Here is a 23399-nt window from a genome sequence, read left to right as displayed (position 1 = left end):
GATTTCCAGGGGGCCCTTCATCTATGGAGGCTTCTAGAGGAGCCAGGTCTTGTTGACTTACTCCCTGGAGGTGGAGGGTCTCCCTCAGCTGAGACCGACTGCAGACAGGCCCCTGGAGCTTGACAGGCACCCAGTGCCAACCTCATTCAGCAGCCCATGGAAAGACCTTGGCGGCCTTTGTTTTCTTGCTGACTTGCTGTTAGACTCAGGCAAGTCTCTTCTTCCTGGGCTGCAGGATCTGCACATAGAAAACCTTTCCTGTTGTGGCTTTTCCATTAATTAACTGTGGGACCTTGGGCAAGTGACTTAACATCTCAAAGCCTCATTTTCCTCATTTGTAGCTTATTTACTCATTCATCAAACATGTATTAAGCACCTGCTAGGTGCAGGGTACGGAAGTTATAGCAGGGAATAAGAGACATGATTTCTGCTCTTACAGTTTATATCTTAGTGGGATAGATAGTAAATGAACACAGTTGACCCTTAAACAACATGTGTTTGAACTATGTGATTCCACTTATAGGCAAATATATTTCAACCAAATGTAAATAGAAAATAAAGTATCTGAGTCAGGCACTGTGGCTCATGTCTGTAATCCCAGCTACTTGGATGGATGAGGTGGGAGGATCACTTGAATCCAGGAGTTCAAGGCTGCAGTGAGCTATGATCATGCCACTGTACTCTAGCCTGGGCAACAAAGCAAGACCCTCTCTCTTAAAAAAAAAAAAAAAAAAAAAGAGGAAAGAAAGAAATATAGTATCCGTGGACTCCAATAAACACTAAAGGACTTGAGTACATGTGAATTTGTGTATATACAGGAGGTCCTGGAAATAATCCTCTGTGTATAACTAAGGACAGCTGTAAATAAATACACAGCAAGGTAATTTCAGATGCCAATAGTTCTCTGAAGACAATGAAATAGAAATGGGACAGTTACTAGCGGCAAATTTTGGGGCTATGTTAGGGTAGCCAGGGATCGCAACCCTGAGGAGTTGACATTTGAGCTGAGACCTGCAAGATGAAAAACCAACCAAGCAGAGATTTGGGGAGAAAGTGTGCTTGGCAGAAAGAACAGCAAGTGCAGAGGCCCTGGGGTGGAAAAGACCTTGCTATGTGTGAGGAATGGGAGAAATTCAAAGTGACTGACATGGAGGGAACAACAGGGAACTGAAGGAGGTGGTTGGCAAACATGGGCCAAACATAAGCCAACGCTGAGCAGGCCTGGCCAGGGGGTGGTGTGGCCCTCCAGCGTGGGAGCCTGCTGCTCTGAACACCCCATGATCTGGGACCAACATTTTAAAATCAGAAAATTTCACACATAAAAACCCATCTAGATCTTTGGCATCTTTAAAACAAACAAATCAGCATGAAAATGTGCTTATTAGTAGTACTAAATTTCTTTTCTTTTTTTTTAGACAGAGTGTTGCTCTGTTGCCCAGGCTGGAGTGCAGTGGCAAGATCTCAGCTCCCTGCAACCTCCACCTCCCAGGTTCTAGTGATTCTTGTGCCTCAGCTTCCCAAGTAGCTGGGACTACAGGCACGCACCACCACGCCAGACTAATTCATTAGTAATCTTTAAATGCAAAGGAAAACCACACGGAGACACCGCTTTGCGCTCATTAGGATAGCTATGATAAAAAAGATAGACAACAAGTGTTGGTGAAAATGTAGAGAAATTAGGACCCTCCTGCACTGAAAGTGGGAGTGTAAAATGGTGCAGCCCTTTTGGAAAACAGTTTGGCAGTTCCTCAAAAAGTTATGATAACAGAGTTACCATAGGATCCAGCAATTCTACTCCTAGGTATATGACCGAGGAATTGAAAACAAGTGTTCAGACAAAAACGTACACAGGCTGTTCACAGCAGCACTGTTCCCAAGAGCCAAGAGGTAGAAACAATCCAAACGTGCATCAGTTGATAAACGGATAAGCAAAATGTGGTGTTACCACACAATGGAATATTATTTGGCCATAAAAAGAAATGAAGTAGTGATACGTGCTACAACTTGTTGCCACACACTAGAGGGAGAGAGGATTGGGGAGTGACTGCTAATGGGTACAGGGTTTCTTTTTGGGATGATTAAAATATGCTAGAATTAGTAGTGATAATGGTTGCACAGTTCTGTAAATATACTAAAACTACTTACTTGCATGTTTTAAAAGAGTGAATTTGTGGTATGTGATTCTTTTTTCCCAGCTTTCTTGAGGTATGATTGACAAAATTGTGTAAATGTATGGTGTGCAACATGCTGATTTGATGTACATATACATTGTGAAATGAGTGCCCCCATCGTGTTAGTTAACACATCTGTCACCTCACCTACTTACATTTGTGTGTGTGTGTGTGTGCTAAAAACATTTAAGATCTTTACCAGACCCAAAAGTTTTTAATTACATGCAAATTAAGAGGTGTGTTATTCAGAATGCTCTAGAAAAGAACAAATGCCGAGTTGTTGCCATGGAAAGGGGTGGTAACTTGCAGCTCATTGCCATGGCATTTGTAAACTGTCATGGCACTGGTGGGAGTGTCTTATGCTAATGAGCAGCAAGGGTAAATAGAGGTTGCCTTTGGCACCATCTGCTGGTTTCTTTACTTCATCCTGGGACCAGGAAGTAAGTCCTGCTGGTCTCCTATGTCGCCTCCGCAGGCATAGGTATGGAAGCTGTCAGCATGCTAGTAGGAGCCCACATCTAGGGGAAGCTGGGGAGCCACTTCCACAGCAGCATAAACTAGGGCTCCGTGGAGTTCAATGGCTCATGGGACAATGGCTCCCTTGATGCCAACAGCAGCTTCCTGCTCACCAACTCTCTGGAGAACACAGTAAGGAGGGGCCTGCTGGCTTCTGCTTCCCTGTCTGTGAAAAGGGGACAGGAAAGCCTGCAGCATGGACACACAGATCAAACGGGAGTGTGTGTGTGTAAGGCGGCCTACCTGGGCCTGGCCCATGTGGGCCCTTGAAACATAGTAATAACAGCTAATGTCTGTAGACTCCTCCATGGCTCCCCATCACCCTCAGGAAATGTCAGATCCCTCAGCATGGTCTGAAAGACCTGGACAAGCTGGCCCTCGGCCCTTCTCCCTCACCTCCCACCCTTCTCCCTTACACCGGCCTCTTTTCTGTTTCTCAGACATGCCTTGCATGCTCCCACCACAGGGCCTTTGCACATGCTTTTCCTCTGCCTGGAAGACACTTCTCCCAGTTCTTTACATGACACATTCCCCCCGACCCCACTCCCCCACCACACGCTCTAATCAGGTCTCCAATCTTATGCCCTCTCTGGAAGCGGACCCCCAGACCCCATCCCCTTTGACTAGCTTCATTTTTCCTCATAACAATTTTCACCACCAACCATGCTCATTCATCCATTTGGCACATGGTTTCTGAGCATCTACTGTATACCAGGTGCTATGCTGTGCCAGAGGCTATAGCAGGGAAAAGACAGACACATCTTCCACCCTCACAGAGCTGACATCCTGCAGGGGAAACAGATATTACCCATGAGTGAGTGAGGCCCATAGCACATGCAGGCATCGGACAGGATGTGCTGCAGGGAAGGGCAGAGCAAGTTGAAATTTTACGTGGTGAGGTCAGAGGAAGCCTCACTGATAAGGTGATATTTGAGCAGAGACCTAAAGGAGGTGATGGAGCAAGCCATGTGGGAACCTGGGGAAAGAACATTTCAAGCTGAGGGAACAGCAGAGGGAAGGCTTAGGCAGGAACAGCCTACAAGCACGAGGAGAGAAGGGACTTTGCTTGGCTCACAGCTGAACCCACAGCACCTAGCAGTGCCTGACACATAGTAGGTGCTCAATAAATGCTTACTGGGTAGTAGAGCACTTTCTATCCCCCCGGCACAGTGCTAAGTGCATATTACTCCATTGATTTCTAGCAGTCGCCAATCAGAGTTGAACTGGCTTATATGCTGGCCTCCATTTCTGAACTGTGTGGCTTGGGCAGTTCTTTAACCTTTCTGAGCCTCAGTCCTCTCATCTGTAAAATGAGGCTAATATCATAGAGCCCACCTTAGAGAGCTGTTGCAAGGAGTAAATGAGCTAATATTATAATGGTGACTGTTCAATAATTGTTAGCAAGTATTATTATGGTAGTTGTTATTGTTATTAGGCAATGTAGGGAAGCAGAAGAAGTCACTATTTCCGCTTTCAAGGAAGGAGATGGCAGATGAATTAGGAAGTCAGGAGTGACACACAGGAGATTACCCTGTGGCACCAAAGATTCCCAGAGAAGGCAGAGACAAATGAGAACACAGAAATCATTTGAGAGAGAGAGAGACAGCAGCCCTTGGGCCAAGACTCAAAGAGTGGGTAGGATTTACAGAGGAGGGAGATGGGGATAGAAGGCCCTCCAGGCTGGTGTCACTGCACAAACACGTATGGAGGTGGAGTGGAGTACATCAGCCTAACGCAGTTCTTGTTCCCCAGTGGAGGGTATATGTGATGGTTGCCATGGTCCTGGGCACACTGTACTGCATCTCCTGCTTGGTGCTGGCTCTGGGGGTGAAAGAACAGTTAGGTAAGAGGGGGGTCATGGGGCCAAGAGAGGCAGGGGTGGTCTCGTGCTCTGGGGAGTCCCTACTTGCACTGGGGAGCCCAGGCTGTGGGAGCATCCGGAGAGTGGGGAGGATGGTAGTTCTCACCCTTGTGGTCTTGGGGCTTCTTTCTATGCTTAAACATTCTTGAAGATCTGAAAGAGCTTTTTAGGTGGGTTTGTATCTATTAATATTTATGTTAGTAAAATGGAGAAAAGCTAAAAATATTAATTTTAAAATTGTGAATGCATTACACGTTAACATAAATATAATCTGTTTTCAAAACTGACCATATTTCCAAACAAAAGGCATTTCGTGAGGAGAGTACATTGTTTTACATTTTTGTGAATCCCTGCATTGTCTGGCTTTAAAAAAAGACAGCTGGATTTTCATACTACTTCTGCATACACATCTGCATACACCATGTTGCACTATCCCATGCACATAGCTCCTGGAAAGCTGCACCATACACTGGTGAGAGAATGAGAGTGTAAAAGGTACACACATCTTAGCATTATTAGGAAAAGAGTTTTGACCTTACAGACCCCTGATAGCATCTCAATGACCCTCAGAGTTCTCAGAGCTCCCGAAAACACAGTTTGAGGACTACTGTCCTGGGTGGTCTCATCCTAACCCATAGCTTTAAACATCTCTATATAATTTCAGCTGCATTAACAGAAAGGCCCAAAATTAACAGTAGATAAGACTTTATTTCTCTCAGGGAGAAAAAAAAGTCAACCTATGAAGCATCTCTTCCATGAAACTGTTGGGAGCTCAGGCTCTGTCTGGCTTGTTGCTCAGCCATTCCTAAGGTGTTGCCCTCCTGCCACAGTCTAAGATGGCTCTGGCTCATCCCTGCATGCCAGCTATTCTAGGGAGAAAAGAGGACAAAGTGGGTATTTCTCTGCTCTTTACAGGAAGGACCCTGATGTTACTCATTTCGCACTTGTTCACATTCCAGTGACCAGTATCTACTCATATGGCACACCTAGCTGCAAGGGAGTCTGGGAAATGGTATCCATAATCAGAGGTCCTCTGTGCCTAAATATAAATCAGGGGTTTCTCAGAATAGAAAACCCAGAAATAAAGCCACACCCCATAAACCATCTGATCTTTGACAAGGCAAAAACAAGCAATGGGGAAAGGATTCACTATTCAATAAATGGTACTGGGATGGATAACTGGCTACCTATATGCAGAAGAATAAAACTGGACCATTACCTTTCACCATATACAATAATTAACTCAAGATGGATTAAAGGTTTAAATGTAAGACTTCAAACTATTAAAATCCTGGAAGAAAACCTAGGAAGTACCCTTCTTGACATTGGCCTTCACAAAAAAGTTTTGGCTAAGTCCCCAAAAGCAATTGCAACAAAAACAAAAATTGAAAAATGGGACCTAATTAAACCACAGAGCTTCTGCACAGCAAAGGAACTTCTCAACAGAATGAACAGATAATCTACAGAATGGGAGAAAATACTCATAAACTCTGCATCCAACAAAGGTCTAATACCCAGAATCCATAAGGATCTCAAACAAATCAATGAGAGAAAAACAACAACCCCATTAAAAAATGGACAAAGGACATGAGCAGACACTTCTCAAAAGAAGGTAATACAAGTGGCCAACAAACACTTGAAGAAAATATTCATCATCACCAATCATCAGAGAAATGCAAACCAAAACCACAGTGAGACACCATCTCACACCAGTCAGAATTGCTATTATTAAAAGTCAGAAACAACAGATGCCAGTGAGGCTGCAGAGAAAAGAGAACCCTTATAAAGAGTTGCTTTATAAGTTGACTTTTTTTTCTCCCTGAGAGAAATAAAGTCTTATCTACTGTTAATTTTGGGCCTTTCTGTTACATTTGTGGAAATGTAAATTAGTTCAGCCACTGTGGAAAGCAGTTTGGAGATTTCTCAAAGAACTACAAACAGAGCTACCGTTTAACCCAGCAATCCCATTACTGGGTATATACCTGAAGGAAAATAAATCATTCTATCAAAAGGACACATGCACTCATATCTTTATTTCCACACTATTCACAGTAACAAAGACATGGAATCAACCTAGGTGCCATCAGTAGTGGATTATATAAAGAAAACTTGATACATATACACCGTGGAATACTATGCAGCCATAAAATAGGATGAAATCGTGTCCTTTGCAGCAACATGCATGCATCTGTAGGCCATCATCCTAAGCAAATTAATGCAAGAACAGAAAACCAGATACCACATGTTCCCACTTATAAGTGGGAGTTAAACATTGGGAACAACACACATAGACATAAACATGGGAACAACACACATGAACATAAACATGGCAACAACAGACACTCCAGTAGACACAGCGGACTACTGGTGGAGAGAAATAAGGAAGGGGCGTGGGTGAAAAAACTATATGCTTACTACCCAGATGATGGGAACCATACCCCAAACCTCAGCATCATGCCATATACCCATGTAACAAATCTGTACATGTAGCCCCTGTATCTAAAATAAAAGTTAACCGTTTAAAAAAATAACAAAAATAAGTAAATCAGGAGTTCTCTTTCTATGAGAGAGGAGGCAAGAACAGTGGCTTCTTTGGTTGAATTACATTCAAACCCACAAGGCCCTATCAGGTCTTCCTAGTTTTCTCTCTACACTCTAGTCAGCTTCCCATCCCTATTCTTGTCCAGCCTCCCTGGTTTTCCTTCTGTTCCTCTAGTGAACAGTCTTTCCTCAAGCTTCTGGTTCATGTTGTTTCTGCCTCCTAGAACAGCCTTCTCCCAGACACCTTCCCAGCTGCTCCTTTCCACTCTCAACTCTCAGTGTGACCACCTGATCTCAAGTAGCCCCCTCCTACCTCATTATTCTTTCTTAGCAGTTTTTTTCTTCACATCACATTATTTTATAATCAGTATGTATTCACTTGTTAATTTTTTTGTCTTGTTTTGTTTTGTTTTTAACATAGACAGAAATGGGAACTTCTCTTTTGCTCCCCACAAAACAACCAGAGCATGGAACATATGAAGTAAAGAATAATATTTATTGAATGAAGAAATGAATTGTGAGTAGTGTTATTAACTCCTTTACCAAAAGTCCACAACTCTCTAGTGGTACAAGAGACCTGGGAGAAAAAATGCAGATCCATGAGGGCTTTGTAGCAGGAATCTTTTAATTGCAAATGATGGAGACACAACTCAAACTGCCTTAACCAAAGGGAGAGTATATTGGTTCACAAAACTGGAAATTCCATAGCTGTTCAGGCATGGTTGGGTGCCTGAGTAACAGGATGTAGGGCTGATGGTGGAGGATGTGCTACAGGCTAGGAAAGAGGGCAGCCAGGATGACCCATTGTCAGACGTCCAGACAATGTCCTCAGGAATCTGTCCTTGCCTCAGGCTCTCAACCCTGCTAGCATTATCTTGACCTCTTTGCCAGATGACTTACCCCTATGGTGGCAAGATGATCATCAGCAGCTACTGTATTACATCCTTTCCAGCTTCCTCCGCTTTCACAGAGGTTCCAGCAACAATCCCAGAGCTGCCTCTCATCGCTCAAATGGAGTCATATGACGCTGCCTAAACCAATCACAGTAGCCAGGGAGATGAAGTTTACTGATGGGCTGAGCCTTGAAGCTGGGGATGGGGAGTGGACTTAGGGGCAGTTGGGAGGGGACTCCCTAAAGGAAAATCTGGGTGCTATTCCTTCAGGATAAGAGCATGAGACTGAAATGACAGGTGCGTGGCAGACCCCAACCTGACATAACTAAGACAGCCCTCCCCTCCCTGGCTCCTCAGCTCCCTGGCAGCATCCTCACTACTCTCTTTCCCAGCCTCCAGCACATCCTCCACCATCACCCCTAGACTCAGTGGCTTCTTCTTCATCTCCTTGGCTTTCCAAGTGGAAGGGGGTAGCATAAGTGCAGCCTGAGGCAGCAAAAAGAGCACTGGGTGGGGATTCCAAAGCCTGCCCCAATTCTGGGTCAGCCAAGCATCCCTGTGTGACTTTGGGCTAGTTTCTGCCCCTCTCTGGGCCCCAGGGACCAATTGGCAAACACCTGATGACCTCTTCCTTGAGGCCAATCTTGCAGTCTCAAGAGGGTCTCCAGAAGGGCAGGGGCAACTTCTAAGGGCATCTTCCCCTTCTGGGATGGGGAAACTGAGGCTGGCCTCACAATCTCTTCAGCCACTTTCACACCAGGAAGGCAGGAAACACGTGTAACACTGTGATTTGCAGCCCTGTGCAAGCTGGGGACAGGGCTTCAAATCCATACTCTCTCCAGGTTCAGTTATCTCCACCCTGCAAAGGGACTGGCAAAGCCCCATCTGTGCACAGGCGATCACTAGCACACCACACTGTGCCTGTCATTCCCTGCTTTTTCTCACCGAGACAACTCAAAGGATCTTTGTCTTTTTCTGTAGTAACCCTGCAGGCCTAGGTGGGAGCTTCCAGTGCCTCTTGTCATCATGCTGGTATGTCCAGGAAGTGGGAGGTGGCACCAATGTGTAGCCACCCTGCCTGAGCCCACCAGCCTTGGAGTCAGAACACCCTGGGGTAAATCCTGGCTCAGCTCTTCTCAGCTATGTGATCTCAGTAAGTGGCTTTGCTTCTCAGGGCTTCAGGCTCCTCCTCTAATTCCCACCGCACAGCGCTGTGGTGAGCCTGAGCAAGATGAGCATGTCAGTGTCTGGCACAGAACAGGCATGCAAGAAGCATTGGTTTTCTTAGCTCCCAGGGTTATCTGGAAAAACCAATTGGTTTCTTACCACCAAGAGGCAGTGCTTTTTTGTAGTAAGAAACCAATTTCAAAGGCCAGAGAGTTGGGTTCAAATCCTGACTCTCCACTTACCAGCAGTGATTCTACAGATGTTATTTCGCCTCTTGGAGCTCAGTTTACCCATCTGTAGAATAAGGATGATAAACTTATCACAAGGGGCTATGGTGAGGAATAAGGGGGGTCTCGAGAGTACCTATCATGCAGTTGGGGCCCAGAATTGCTGTCCCCTTCACAAAGGCCCCTGGTCAACTGGGCAAGCCACATGCCTGCATTTGTCTCTCAGGAGGGATATTAATCATTTATTCAACAAACATGTCCTGAGCTCCTACTAGGTGCCAGGCACTATTCAGCAGTGAGCAAGACATAAATTGCTCTGCCCTCATGGGGTTCACATTCTGGTGTAAGTACAGGCAAAAAATAATAAATGAAAGTATGATGTGCATTGGAAGGGAGGAGGCACAGAGTACCATGGGAAAGGTCATAACAGAGGCCTTCACCTGGCCCCAGCAGTCAGGGAAACCTCCTGGAGGAGGTGATGTTTTAACTGAAGTGGGAAGGATGAGTTGGAGGTACCCAGGTGAAAATGGGAAGAAGGAGGCATGTCTGGGCAGAGAAGGCAGCATCAACAAAGGCCTTGAGAGAAGACCATGAGGAGAGTTAGAAGAACTATTAAAAGCCAACAGGCTGAATAAAGAAAGTTGTGGAGAGATGGGGGCTAGATCCAGGGCTGGGAGGTCAGGAGAGGCCAGACGCTACAGGATCTCCTGAACATGGTGCAGAATCTGGACTTAGTCCTGAGGCAACAGGGAGCCCCTCTACTTGGAGGAATCACACTCTGAGCCCCTACTGTGTGCCTAGCCAGTGAGGAGACAACTACCACCCACTTTTGCAAAAGGCTGTGATTAGGCAGGAAATATGGGTCTTAGAACCCTGCTGAGAAGGTCAGGCTGGCTTCCCGGAAGAAGTGCTGTCTGACCAGGGACTTAAAGAGTGAGCATGAGTCACCCAGACTGAGGTCTTCCAGGCTGAGGGAACAGCATCTGCACAGGCTTCGTGTCAAGAGGGAATGCAATGAGTCAGGGGAGCTGCAGGACAGGACCAAGCATGAGTCAGAGAGGCCAGATCAAAGTATCTCCTATGCCAGGGAAAAGAACGCTGGCTTTTGAGGGCAGTGGGGGACCATAGAAGGCTCTACAGGGAGGTGCATGGTCAGGGTGAGTTTGTAGAAGATCATCTCAGCTACACAATGGCAAATGGATTAGATGTTGCAGAGTGAAGCCGGGAAACCATGAGGAGACTCGGTCAGAGACACGGGGATACTCTCAATTCCTTGGCAAGTCCTGGTGGCTCCAGCTTCAACACTGATTGGAATCTAACCCTTCCCCCCACCTCCATTGCCCTGTCTCATGCAAATATTTCCATTCAATATATTTCTAGAAGCAGATTTACTGGATCAGAAAGTAGGCAGATGTATTTTGCTTCTTTTTTAATTAAAATATTTATTGAAATAATTACAGACTCCAAGAAATAATACAGACACATCCCATATATGCCCTTCACCTAGTTTCCCCCAATGATAACATTTTGCAAAACTGTAGTATAATATCATGACCAGGATATTCTCATTGATAGAATCCACCCAACTTATTCAGATTTTCCCACTTTTACTTGTACTCGTGTGTGTGTGGTGTGTATTTAGTTCTATGCAAATTTTATCACAGGCATAGGTGTGTGTATTCACCACTGTAATCACGACAGACACCTTCATCATCACAAAGATATCAAAGACTTTATCCTTTTATAAGCATCCCGTTTTCTTCCTTCAGCCACTCCCTACCCATCCTTAAGCGCTGACAATCACTAACTAATCTGATCTCCATTTTAAAATTTTTATTATTGCAAAAATAAATATTTGTGGAGTAAATATTAATGGAATCCTACAGTATGTAACCTTTTGCAATTGGCTTTTGTTCACACAGCATAATTCCTTGCAGATTCATCCAAGTTGTTGCACATACCAACAGTTCATTGCTTTTTATTGCTAAGGAGTATTTAATGACATATATATACTGCAGCTTGCTGAACTATTCACCCACTGAAAGACTTCTGGGTTGTTTCTAGTTATTAGTTCCTATGAATAAAGCTACCGTGAACATAGGTGTACAGATTTTCGAGTGAACATGTTTTCAATTCTCTGAAATGCTCAAGAGTGCAGTTGCTAGATCATATCGTAGTTGCATGTTTAGTTTTATAAGAAACTACCAAGCTGTATTGATTATTGTAGCTATAAAGTAAACCTTAATATTGAGTAGATTGATTCCTTCCACTTTATTCCTCTTTGTTGAGGTTATTTTAGCTATTCTAGAGACTATACCTGTCCTTATAAATTGGAAAATAAACTTATCTATATCTACAAAAAATCTTGCTGGGATTTTGATATGAACATTGAACCTGCAGATAAATTTGGGGAAAACTGATATCTTTCCTATGATGAGACTTCCAATCTGTAAACACAGTATGTATTTTCATTTATTTATTTGTATCTTTTATTTCTTTTATCTGGTATTTTATAATTTTCAGCATACATATGCTATGCATGTTTTGCTAAATATTTCATTTTCTTTGGAGAGATTATAAGTGGTATTGTGGTTTAAAGTTTTTTTCCATAGATTCACTGCTAGTGTATAGAAATGTGACTGATGTTTGTGTGTTTATCTAGTGTCTTATGATCTTGTAAACTCACTTTTTAGTTGGAGTTTGTTTGTTGTATTTTAAATTCCTCTAGATTTTCTACATAGTCAAACAGGTTATCTATAAATAGTACAGTTTTCTTTCTTCCTTTGTGATGTGAGGCATTTTATTTCTTTTTCTTGCCTTGTTGCAGTGGCTAGACCTTCCAGTATTGTGTAGAATAACAGCGGTGAGACAGAACATCCTTGTTTCCGTCTTAGGAGGAAAGCGCCATTAGGAGAGCATCATAAGAGGAAAGCAGTCTTTCACCATTAAGTATATTAGCTGTGGATTTTTGGTTTTGTATAATTGTTTTTACATGTTCTTTATCAAGTTGAAATAATTTTGCACTATTTATGACTTGCTGGGAGACTTAATGAGTTTTGGATTTTGTCAAATGCTTTCTTTTTGCATCAATTCATATGATTATATGCTTTTCTTTCTTTGGCTTGTTGATATGGTGGATTGATTGATTTTTGAATGTTGAACTACCATAGCTGTAATAAATCTAACTTGATAATGGTGAATAATTATTTTTATACATTGTTGGATTTGGCTTGCTTATATTTTGTCAAGGATTTTTGCATCAGAATTAATAAGAGATATTGGTCTGTAATTTTCTTTCTTTTTATTTTGTCTCATAATATTGGCCTCATGAAATGAATTGAGAAGTGTTTCCTCTGCTTCTATTTTTTGGAGGAGATTGTGTAAAATTGGTGTTGTGTTTTTCAAATGTTTGGTAGAATTATCCAGCTTGGAGCATTTCAATTATGAATTCAGTTATTTTAATGAATTTTTTTTTTTTGAGACAGAGTCTCACTTTGTCACCCAGGCTAGAGTGTAATGGCACGATCTTGGCTCCCAACCTCCACCTCCCAGGTTCAAGTGATGCTCCTACCTCAGCCTCCTGAGTAGTGGGATTACAGGCGTCTGCCACCATGCCCAGCTAATTTTTGAATTTTTAGTAGAGACAGGGTTTCACCAGGTTGGCCAGGCTGGTCTCAAACTCCTGACCTCAGGTGATCCACCAGCCTCAGCCTCCCAAAGTGCTGGGATTACAGGCGTGAACCACCGTGCCTGGCCATTTTAATGATTTTAGGACTGACCAAACTATCTGTTTCATCCTGGTTGGGTTTTGGAAGTTTTTTTTTATTTTTTAGGAATTGTTTCATTTCTTCTAAGTTATCAAATTTATGAGCATCAATTTATTTACAGTATTTCCTTATTATCTTTTTAAAGGCTACAAGATCTATATTGGCCTTCCCTGTTTCTTTGTGGTACTAGTGATTTGTATCTTCTTTTTATTTTCCATCTTGCTAGAGGCTTATCAATTTTATTTATTTTTTAGTAAATCAGCTTTTTTGCAGTTTTTCTATTGTTTTTCTGTTTTTGATTTTATTTATATCCGCCCTGATTTTTACTGTTTCTTTCCTTATGCTAGCTTTGAATTTATGTTGCTCTTGCTTTTCTAGTTTCTAGAGGTACTAACTTAAATTGCTAATTTGAGACCTTTCATCTTTTCTAGTTAAGCATTTAGTGCTATAAATTTTCCTCTCAGCATTACTTTTGCTGCATCCCACATATTTTGATATCTTGTATTTTTACTTTTATTTGGTTTTATGTAGTTTTTAAACTTACCTTTAAACTTCTTCTTTGAGCCATAGATTGTTTAGAAGTATGTTGTTTACTTTCCACATGTTTAGAGATTTTCTGCCTTTATGCTATTGATTTGTAGGCTTATTCCATTTTTGTCAGAGAACATACTCTATAATTATAATTCTTTTAAATTTGCTGAGGTTTCTTTCATGGTCCAGGATATGTCTATGTTGGTATATACTTCTTGGGTTCTTGAAACTAATTATATTCTGTGTTGTTGGTTGGAGTATTTTATACATGCCTATTAGATACCGTTGTTTAATGATGTTGTTCAGATCCTCTAAATCCTCACTGATTTTCTACCTAGTAGTTCAATTGATTGTTGAGATTGGGTTGTTTATGCCCCTGACTGTAATTGTGGACTTGTCTATTTCTCCTTTCAGTTTTATTAGCTTTGGCTTTACATATTTAAGTCTCTGTTGCTTGGTGCATGCACATTTAATATTGTTTTGTCTTCCTAGTGGATTGATCCTTTTATTCTTATGTAATATCCCTCTTTGACTCTAGTAAATTTCATGGTTCTGAAGTCCATTGTATCTGATATTCATTTAGCCACTTCTATTTTTTAAACTAAAGTTTGCATAATATATCTTATTATACCGCTTACTTTCAGCCACCTAAATTGTTGAATTTGAAATGAGCTTATCATAAACAACATATATACCCTGCCAATCTGTCTTTTGATTATTATATTTAATAATTTAAGATTGTCAAGATGACAGGTGTTGAGATGGTCAGTTAGGACAATAAGCCAAATGAAATTAATAGTCAAGACTTTGTTCACTTACTAGAATAGTGAAGTCCAGAGACAAAGAAAAAAAATGTGTTGGCTTTCCAGTGTTCCATTTTCCCCCATAGGACAGCATCAGGTGAAGGTCAGGAGGATCAGTGAAGACAGGAAGATTATCTCACTAACAAGGAGCCCTGAACAAGAAGCTACTGCCATTTTAGAATTTGTTTTTCCATTTCTGCTAAAAATGCCATTCGGATTTTGATAAAGATTTTATTGAATGTTTAGATTAGTTTGAAGAGTGTTGTCATTTAAAAAATATTAGGTCTTCTAATCCATGAACATAGTATATCTCTACATTTATTTATACATTTTCATGTTTTCCAGCAATGTTTTGTAGTTTTCAGTGTACAAGTCTTGCATTTCTTTTGTTAAATTTATATCTAATTATTTTATTATTTTCAATAGTATTATAAAGAGATTTGGTTTTTAATTTCATGTTCAGATTATTCATTGCTGGTATATAGGTATACAAATATTTTTGTATATTTATATTGTATCTTACAACTTTGCTGAGCTTATTAGCTCTAATAGTTTTTTGTGTATTCCTTAGTATCGTCTATATGCAAGATCATGTCATATGCATATAGAAATGGTTTTACCTCTCCCTTTTAAATCTGGATGCCTTTTAGCTTCTTTTATTACCTTATTGCATTGGCCAGAGCCTCCAGTACAATGCTGAATAGAAATAGTAATAATGGGCATTCTTGTCTAGTTCCTGATCTTAGGAACAAAGCATTCAATCTTTTTTATTTATTTATTTATTTATTTTTGACACAGGTTCTCACTCTGTCACCCAGGCTGGAGTGCAATGGTGCAATATTGGCTCACTGCAGTCTCTGCCTCCTGGACTTAAATGACCCTCCCACCTCAGCCTCCCAAGTAGCTGGGACTGCAGGTACACACCACCACACCTGGCTAATTTTTATATGTTTTTTAGAGATGTGGTTTCACCATGTTTCCCAGGCTAGTCTCAAACTCCTGAGATCAAGCAGTCCACCTGCCTCAGCCTCCCAAAGTGCTGGGATTACAGGCGAGAGCCACCATACCTGGCCTCAATCATTAATCATTAAATATTATATTAGCTGTTGGTTTTTTAATAGATGTTCTTTATCAGGCTGAGGAAATTCTTTTTTATTCCTAGTTTGTTGAACATTTTTATTATGAAAGGGTGTCAAATGCTTTTTCTGTGTCTGTTGAGATGATCGTTTGGTTTTTCCTTATTCTATTGATATTATGTATTTTATGGATTGATTTTTGGATATTAAATCATCCTTGCATTTCTGGTCATGGTGTATAGTCTTTTTTTATGTTGCTGGATTCAGTTTGCTATTTTGTTGAGAATCTTTGCATCTTTATTCATAAGGGATATTTGTCTGTAGTTTTCTTTTCTTGTGATGTCTTTGTTCCATATATCTCTTTGTTAAGGAGGAAAATCTTTCCCCAAAGTCCTCTGACAGACGTTCCCACAGTTCTCATTGGCTAGACACCTAATAGGATGGCTATAATAAAAGAGAAACAATAACAAGTGTTGGGGAGGATGTGGAGAAATTGGAACCCTCATTCATCACTAGTGGGAATGTAAAATGGTACAGCCACTTTGGAAATACCTAAAAAATTAAACATAAAAATTACCATATACAACAATGTCAATGTGTCCCATTGGCTACATGGCCAATCCTTGCTGCAAGGGACACTGGAGAACAAATTACTAATATTTCACCATCTGTCTTGGAAGATAGGCTCTTCCAAGAAGGGAAACAATGGAAAGGAATGGCTACTGGATAAAATGTCTGTTCCAGAGACCACATAGGTATTGGAAAGACTCTTCTGATTATGGTAAGGAGGGTTAGCCAGCATAAGAAAGGCTGGAAATAGGAAAACCAAGTAGGAAGCCACTGCAAACAACTAGGAGTGAGATGTTAAGGCTGAGGCCCAGACAGAAAGTACCTTCAGGCAAGAGCAGAGGCATTTCTCCTGCTGCCACTGAAGATAGCTTTGCCACACTCACTTCTCTTTCTCCTCCAATCTAATACCCCTTGTACTATGGTGTAGGGATGGCCTGGGAGTCAGGAGGTCCAGGTTCTATTTCAGCCTTCTCTGTGATTGTAATAGTTAGGGCAAAGGCTAGCCCCGAAATGAAATGGCTTATACAAGACAGAGCATTATCTTCCTCTCACATAACAGTCCAGGGAAGTAGGCAGGCTTGTTCCATGAAGTCATCCAGAGTCCCAGGTTGGGAGGAGGGTGGCCCTGCAATCCTCTAGCACATTGTTGTGATCCCCAACTTAGGATGTTGTGTCAAAGTTCCAGCTAGAAGGAGGAAGTAGTGGAAGACACTGGTCCAGTGTCTTCAGCTTGAGTCCCAGGACACTTCTGCTCCAGTTCCATTGCCAAAACCTAGTCACATGGCCATACCTGACATGGCTGGAGAATGTAAGCAAGCTGGGCATGTCATCTAGAATGCAATCAAGATGAAGTTTCAGGGGAAGTGACCACATGCTCAGCCTCATGGATTTGGTGGAAAACCAGCAATTTGCTTGGGAAATTTGCTGTGGTATGACCTGCTCTAAAGCCCTGGACTCAGATACCTCATGGGAATTCAGCAAAGTTTGTGCCCTACCCAACTTCACCATCAGGTACCAAGAACTCACAATGAACAGACATCTTGTCTACACCAACAGCATGGCAGGACATTCAGAATGTGGGATTCAGAGAAACAGAAGGCATGGCTGTGCTGTTAAAGACTCTTCTAGTCAAAGAGAACATGCTGAAACCAAGGCATGTAGATGAACTGTGTCATGTGCATATTTAACCTTCAAGGATTCAACTCATATACAAAGCAGAGCAATATCAAGGAGGCAGGGGTTAGTACTGAGCTTTAAACAAACTACTCAGCAGTAAAAAACGTACTCAGCAACAGAAAGTGACTGGAATGATGGTTGCCAGGAGCTGAGGGAAGGGGACAGGGAGTCATTGTTTAAAAGGTACAGAGTTTCAACTGGGGAAGGGGAAAAGTTCTGGAGATGGATGGTGGTGATGGTTGCACAACAATGTTGAATGTACTTTATGCCACTGAACCTACACTTAAAAATGGTTAAAATGGGACCAGGTGTAGTAGCTCACTGCTGTAATCCCAGCACTTGAGGAGGCTGAGGCAAAAGGATAGCTTGAGCCTGAAAATTTGAGACCAGCCCAGGCAACATAGTGAGACGATATCTCTAAAAAAAAATTTAAAAATTCACCAGGCATGGTGGTGTGCGCCTGTAGTCCCAGCTACTTGGGAGGCTGAGGTGGGAGGATACTTGCGCCCAGGAGGCCAAGGATGCAGTGAACCGTGATTGTACCACTGCACTCCACCTGGGCAACAGAGTGAGACACCATCTCAATTACAAAAAAATAAGGTTAAAACGGTCCATTCTCTGTTATATATATTTTACCTCAATTAAAAATAAATTTTAAAATTTTTCAAACCTCATCCAGCAGTAGGAAACTAACTGGTGAGGCTCACAACAATGTAAACTATCAGAATCACAAAGAAAGAGCTGGAGCTGTCCAATATGGTAGCTACTAGCCTCGTGTGGCTATCTAAATTTAAATTAATTAAAATTAGGTAGAATAAAAATTTCATTTCTTTAGTTGCACTAGCCACATTTCAAGTGCTTAATAGCTGCATGTAACCATTGGCTATTGTACTGGACAGTGAAGACATGGAACATTTTCATCATTGCAGAAAGTCCCATTGGACAGTGATGTTGTAGAACAAATCCACAGGGATAGAAATCAGAACAGTGATTGCTTCTTGGAAGGTGGTTGACTGGAAAGGGACAATAGGAAACTTTCTAGGGTGATGTAGGGAAAGCAAAACATTACCTCTCCCTTCTTAAGGTCTTTGGCTGGGCCTGAGAATTAAATTGATGTAAGATGGATTAATAGAAGAAAAGCCTACAGATTTAATGTGAGTTTTACATGACACAAGAGTCTGCATAAGGATGCCAGGCATAGTGGCTCATGCCTGTAATCCCTGCACTTTGGGAGGCTGAGACAGGAGAATCACTTGAGCCCAGGAATTTGAGATCAGTATGGGCAACATGGCAAAACCCTGTGTCTACAAAAAATTAACCAGTGTGATGGCACGTGCCTGTAGTCCCAGCTACTTGGGAGGCTGAGGTGGGAGGATTACCTGAGCCTGGGAGGTTGAGGCTGCAGTAAGCTGTGATTGCACCACTGCACTCCAACGTGGCAACAGAGCAAGACCCTGTTATACACACACACACACACACACACACACACACACACACACACGAGTCTTCATACAAAAATGAAGACTCAAAGAAGTGGCTAAATCTAAGTTCTTGCCTTTTCACTCTGAAGGGCTCATATTTGTAGGGGAACTCCTCCATGCTGGTGCCCTGACAACCTTGCACATTTTTACCTAGGCTACAGGGCAAGGCTTAACCACTGCTGACCTAAGTCTTGGAGGGATACCCCGTGGTCACCCAGATCATGAGAAGTCAGGTGGGCTTGCAAGGAGCTGCCACAAGGCCGTCTCTCACCCACCTCTCTATCTACAGGAAGACTGTCATGGCCATTTCTCATCTGCCTTGCTGGTTCTGATGAAGCGGGCCTGTCCACTTCCCCTCCTCCCCTCAGGGTACAGCTGCAGGCTGTAAAGCTGCTTCGCTGCAGCATATAATTGGCTCCTCAGCATCAGGGACCCATCACCTCTGTTGCATGTCACTTGGCCCCTTCTGTTCCAGTGTCATCCTGTGATCAAGGGCCATGGGGAGCAACACCATTGTTGTCTGTGTAAGTAATAAGTCATCTTAATCCATATGGGCTTGATGTGTTGCCACCAGCTAAATCAATGGCAGAGTGGCAAGCTAACCTGGCAGCTTCTGATACTACTTAGAATCTGTTAGCCTATCTGACAATATCACTTTCACATCAACATGATTGTCCCATCTGGGGGTCATCTGTAGCACACCCCTCATCCTAAGTTGTCCCTGCCCATCACCCTTCCTCAGTATCCAGCCACTATGGGCCCACTAGGTCAACACTTGGTTACTCAGAAGCCTGAACCAAGGGGCATTTTTCAGGCTCCACATGTAGCAAAATAAATCTTCATAATTAAAAAAAAAGTACACAAGGTTCACAAGCCAAATAATGGTCCTAAGTGGGTTCCCATGCCCACTCCATCTCTATTAGTGCAGAACATGGGGGGTAGCATTTGTTTTCTCCTGCATGGCTCCACAGTACAGAGCAAACAGCAGAGCTACTGGGGCCAGACAGACTTGGGCACATTTCTGGGCGTATGTGTTTTAGTTTCCAGAGGCTGTTGTACAAAATTACTACAGATACGGTGGCTTAAAAGAAATGGATTCTTCCCCAATTTACTCTTTCACAATTCTGAAGGCCAGAAGTCTGAAATCAGTATCACTGGGGCAAAACCAAGGCGTTGCCAGGGCTATGCTCCCTCTGGGGGTCCTAGGGGACAGTCTGTTCTTGGCTCTTCCAGCTTCTAGTGGCTGCTATCATTCCTTGGCTTATGGTCACAGCACTTCAATCTTCAAGGCCGGCAGCTTCAAATCTCTCATCTCTGTAGTCATAGTACCTTCTTTTCTGTGTGTGTGGGGTCAAATCTTCCTCTACTTTCCTCTTATATATATGCAACTGCATTTAAGGCCCACCCTGCTAATCCATGACAGCCTTCCCATCTCAAGATCCTTGACTTAACACATCTGCAGAGGCCCTGTTTCCATGCAAGGTAAGAGATTAGAACCTGGTACCTTTGAGAGGCCATTTTTCAAGCTACCACATGTAGCCATAGGCAAGTTATTCTATGTCACTAAGCCTCAGCTTTCCCTTCTGTAAAAGAGGGGTAATAATAGTGATGTTGGGATCAGGATTACATAAGCCACTCTAGGCAAAACACATATCACTGCATTTCTTATGGTTGAGTTAGCTTCCTGTTGCCTTGCTACAAGGTGAAGAGCCACTTTCCTGATCTCCTGGAGCCATTAAGACCCGTCTTGGCCCTTGGTACACACTGCTTGGTGAATCCTCCTAAAGCCATGGGTCATTATTTGTAGCCACTATGATCTACTGATCACAATTCCCAATCCAAATATCTGAGTACATACTTGGGAGTCTAAGAACTATTTCTGGGCTCCAAAGCATCTGAGAGATATAGTTTAGCTTAGACCAACACAGAATAAGAATTTCCTAGACATTTAGAGAGCTGAGGAGAAGAGCTGGTGTGTTTTTTGTTATTATGAAGATTAATTTTGCTACATCTCATAGCCTGAAAAATGCTCCTTGCTGTCAGAGTGGCCCAGGAAATTCCAGCATGTATAAGCCCTGTAGCTACTGACATAGAACATGAGAGAAGAGTCAAGGGAATGAAGGATTCTGATCCCTTCCACTTTCCCCAGCAAAGCCAGATCATGAAATGCCTTGTAAGGCACCTGAATTTTTTCTGAGTGCAATAGAAAAGCCCTGTAGGGAGGCACAGAGACATTTTTAAAGGATCTCTAAGAAAATCTCTTCTGGAACTGTAATACCTCCCCTTTGGGAGCTAAGAGTAAGGACTGAACTTCCTGAGGACTCCCAGGACATACCAAAATGGTTCTTTCCCACTAAAGAAAAGTTTCATCCTACCCCTTGTCTCAATCTTGGGCCACAAAGATTCCAGGTGTCCTCATTTCAGGAGGCAAGGGCTTCCATTTCACCATTTTTCAAAGTGGGATTCCCAGACTAACAGCAGCAGCATCATTTCAGAACTTGTTAGAAATGGAAATTCTCAAGTTGCACCTTAGACCTACAGAATAAGGAACTGGGGTTGAAGCATAGCAATCTGGGCTCTACCAAGTTCTCCAAGTGATTCTGATGAAGGCTTAAGTGTAAGAACCTCCTACAGTCATTCCACACACACCCAAAGCAACTGATTACCCAGCAAGTACAGCCTTTGGAGATCAAGTGATCTGCGAGTTTGGGGATCATATTACTCAAGAATCTTTTAGTTGCAAGTGGCAGAAAATTCAATGTAGACGAGCAAAAAGAATTTATTGGCCCATAAAGTGGAAAGCTTAAGGGTCATCTAGAGTCTGACACTGCTGGCTCTATTATAATCAGGGTTCTCTTTTAATTAGTAACTACACCCAGAAGAATTTGGGATTAACTTTTTGCTATGAACTGAACTATGTTGCCCCTAAATTCATATGCTAAAGCCCTAACCTCCAATGTACTGGTATTTGGAGATAGGGCCTTTGGGAGTGCATGGTAAATGCACCTAATAGCAATAAATTAAGTATACCCTGAGAATGACTCTGTATGGCAGATGCACCTTAATGTGGGTTCCAAGCTAGGAAATCTGGGAGTAGCCAACTTGGAGATTCCTTCCTTGTGTATGAGGAACATCTGAGTCTATGAGGAACCTATGGCCCATCCTGTGGAATGCGGGCCATACAGGGGATCGAGACCTTTTGTTTTAGGTCAGGTGAAGTTGCTAGGTGGAGACTTTTGGGGGAGGGTTCTAAGTGAAAATGCTATATAAACTGCATGTCTTTTACAAGCAGTTGTGGTTCTTCTGCCCAGGCCACCACCACTGAGCCATGTGGTTATCCCATCCAGCCTGCCACCACTGGACTGTATGTACCGCGGTTCTCCTATCCAGCCCACCACCACTGGAATCTCTCTCCTGTATGTAAGCCCCAAATAAAACCTCATGTCTCATTTGCTGGCTCTAGGTCTCTTCTTTGGCCTCTTGAACCTGATGCCATCCCCATTGGAGTCAGTAAGGGTTTGGCACAACAGGGAGGTAATGAGGTTTAGAAATCATGAATGGGCGTAGTGGCTCACTCCTGTGATCCCAGCACTTTGGGAGGCGGAGATGGGAGGATCACCCGAGGTCAGGAGCTCAAGACCAGCCTGACCAACATGGAGAAACCCCGTCTCTACTGGGAATACAAAATTAGCCGGGCATGGTGGCACATGCCTCTTGTCCCAGCTACTCAGAGGCTGAGGTGGGAGAATCGCTTGAACCTGGGAGGCAGAGGTTGCAGTGAGCCAAGATTGCACCATTGCACTCCAGCCTGGGCAACAAGAGTGAAACTCCATCTCAAAAAAAAAAAAAGAAAAAGAAATCATGAGGGTAGGGCCCTCATGATGGGATTAGAGAAAAGAGACAGCAAAGAGAGTGCACTCTCCCTCTCGTTTTTCTCTAGCTCTTCCTCATTCTTTATCTCTTACATGTGAGGATACAGCAAGAAGACAGCTGTCTGTAAGCCAGGAAGAAAACCCTCAGCAGAACCCAACCATAGTGTCACTCTGATCTCAGACTCCACCCTCCAAAACTGTGAAAAAATAAATTTCTGTTGTTTAAGCCACACAGTTGACGGTATTTTGTTATGGCAGCCTGAGGCAACTAGAACACTCTGTTTGGATCATATGCAGTTATAGTTGGAATGTTTATGTCCCACTCCCCAAATTCATATGTTGAAATTTCTAACCCACAAGGTGATGGTATTAAGAGATAGAGACTTTGGGAGGTAATTAGGTCATGAGGGTAGAGTCCTGATGAATAGGATGAGCTCTTTTTTTTTTTTTTTTTTGAGACGGAGTTTCGCCCTTGTTGCCCAAGCTGGAGTGCAATGGTGCAATCTCGGCTCTCCATAACCTCCGCCTCGTGGGTTCAAGCGATTCTCCTGCCTCAGCCTCCCTAGTAGCTGGGATTACGGGCATACGCCACCACCTCAGCTAATTTTGTATTTTTAGTAGACTGAGTTTCTCCATGTTGGTCAGGCTGGTCTTGAACTCCCGACCTCAGGTGATCTGCCCGCCTCAGCCTCCCAAAGTGCTGGGATTACAGGCGTGAGCCACTGCACCCAGCAGGATTAGTTCTTT

The 23399-nt window shown here is 42.8% G+C and overlaps 1 long non-coding RNA gene across 1 annotated transcript; it reads left to right on the top strand.

Annotated features, from left to right (window-relative positions):
* Positions 1–1452: 1452 nt before the first annotated feature.
* LOC129528993 (uncharacterized) lies at positions 1453–22229 on the top strand. The gene is made up of 4 exons (XR_008674359.2): positions 1453–2652; positions 7511–7606; positions 8964–9135; positions 22092–22229. It is a non-coding gene; the product is annotated as an uncharacterized lncRNA (long non-coding RNA).
* The last annotated feature ends 1170 nt before the right edge of the window (positions 22230–23399 follow it).

This window comes from Gorilla gorilla, chromosome 21 (genome assembly GCF_029281585.2).
Source record: "Gorilla gorilla gorilla isolate KB3781 chromosome 21, NHGRI_mGorGor1-v2.1_pri, whole genome shotgun sequence".
Lineage (NCBI taxonomy): Eukaryota > Metazoa > Chordata > Mammalia > Primates > Hominidae > Gorilla > Gorilla gorilla.
Note: the sequence above shows the minus strand (reverse complement) of the source record. Positions and strands in the feature narration are given on the sequence as shown.